The sequence below is a fragment of the Galeopterus variegatus genome, unplaced genomic scaffold, assembly GCF_000696425.1.
Source record: "Galeopterus variegatus unplaced genomic scaffold, G_variegatus-3.0.2 Scaffold450, whole genome shotgun sequence".
Lineage (NCBI taxonomy): Eukaryota > Metazoa > Chordata > Mammalia > Dermoptera > Cynocephalidae > Galeopterus > Galeopterus variegatus.
The window spans coordinates 429236-431362 of record NW_007726561.1 but is presented as its reverse complement, the minus strand read 5'-3'; positions in this window follow the sequence as shown (position 1 = coordinate 431362).

Genomic DNA, 2127 nt, shown 5'->3' with positions numbered 1-2127 from the left:
GAGGTCTGGAGGAAGGGAAAGCAAGGGGAGACTGTAGACAAAGCAAAAAAATAGTCACATGTGGCAAAAAAACTCTGTTGTCTGCCATCTTGCACCTGTCTCAGGTAGCTCTTGTGTCATAGGTAGCCTAGAATATGTTCCCCACGGGAATGTAGGCAAGAGTGCCATGGTGAGCCAGTTCCTCTACAAGTGCATCGGCTTGGTTTCTTTCTCTACGTACCTGAGGCTCTTGTGCAAGAGCAATCAGAATTTAACTGTTTTTCTGTTCTTCTTTTCTTTTTTTTTGGTGGCTGGCTGGTATGGGGATCCGAACCCGTGACTTTGGTGTTATATATTTTTTGTTCGTTTTGAGGCAAATATAAGCAGCTATGACTTGTTCTTACCACTTGGGTAAGGACTCCAAAAAGAGCAGACAACCCATAGCTCCAGCGGTCAAATTCAGGGTCAGTTTTTTCTCCCCAAGTTAACATTAACCTTTAGGTAAACGGAGCCACTCCTCCTGAGAGCTTGGTAAATAGGAACTGCTGTAGAAGTCTAGGGGAGTGGAGCTGGCCGTTTACCTGCAAGGAAGGGAGCAGCCCAAGGTCAAGATTTCATGTACCTTAGTTCTCTTGAAGTTTGCCAAGAATGTGCCTGTTCACTGGGAAAAACCGACTCGCCAAGCCCAGGTTCTGTCAATTGAACTGAGCACACTCTCTCTCCCTGCTCCAGTGTCAAAAAAAAGGGAGTTGGGTATAAGTGGCAGCCCTCTTCAGCAAGAGAAAGACACAAGTGGCAATTCTTGGCTGACTTAATAATTGCACCCTCCCTCTCAAGGGTGCTTCAATGAGAGCATGTCTATGAAAATTCTTTGAAAAACCCAAAGAACTGTACCCACATATAGGCTTATTAAATTATTCATAGGTAGCCTCCATAGTGAGAGGGCTTCCCCCCATCACCAAATTTGGTTTGGGAAAAGTGTGGAGAGAGGTGGAAGAATGCAGTAATGATAAAGACGTGGCCGCAGGGTATAAAAGTTGTCTAAAGTTAGCAAGTGTGGGTACAAAGGGGAGCCGATTCCCAAGAGATCACGCAGCCCTGGTGAGCCTGCTATAATCCCACACTGCTGGTAGTAGTCCAAATTGTTGAAATTCCTTTGGGAAACAACATGCTGATTTTATATTTATATACCAGAAGCTTCATAATTTTCATATTCACCAACCCAGTCATCTCAGTTCTGAATATGTATTTTAAGAAAATAATACCAAAGAGGTAAAAGGCTCTCTATACATGAAAGTATATATTTTAGAGCTATTTACATAGTATCAAAATTGGAAGCAACTTAATATCCAAGAAGAGCACAATGGTTGGTTAAATTCAGGCACATTCCTTCAGTGGAGTATTACACAGCCATTAAAAACTAGAAACATGCGAACTTTGCCATGACTAAAAGGATACTTGTGATATGAAATGATAGTAAGTAGGCAAAAAGCAGATATAAAGTTGATTGCAATATATAAGAATAATTATGCTTAGAAATTAAGAATAAAAGAGAATACACAAATGGGTCAAGGTTGCTATGTTAGGGTAGGAGAGCTGCAGGTGATTTTTCCACCTACCCCATTTTCTAAGTCTTCTTTAATCTTATAATGTTTCAATAATAATACATTATTATAAAGATAATATTGATATATTTTTTAAATCCAAAGAGTTTGTGAAGGAAGACCAGGTAGTGTGTAGCAAGAAGACAATGCACATCAAAGGAGAAGGGTTGAAATGGTGAGGAGGTTGGCAGGTTTTAGTGAAGAGAGGAAGAGAGCACCAGAAAATTGGCTTTATGGTCATAGGAGCCTTGGATGTGAGGGAATGTGAATCCATTAGTTGGGTCTGACAGTTCTGGGTTACCCAAAGACATACTAAGCATGTTCCTAAGAAGTAGTGAAGCAGGGACATTAAAATCTATTTAAAAAAAAAAAAAAGGCTGGCTGTTAGCTCAGTTGGTTAGAGCGTGTGTTGCTAACACCAAGGTCCAGGGTTCAATCTCTGTACCGGCCAGCCACCAAAAACAAAACAAAACAACACACACACAAAAACAAATCCATTAAAATAAATAGTTAGTATTTGAATATATATATATATATTTTTGGC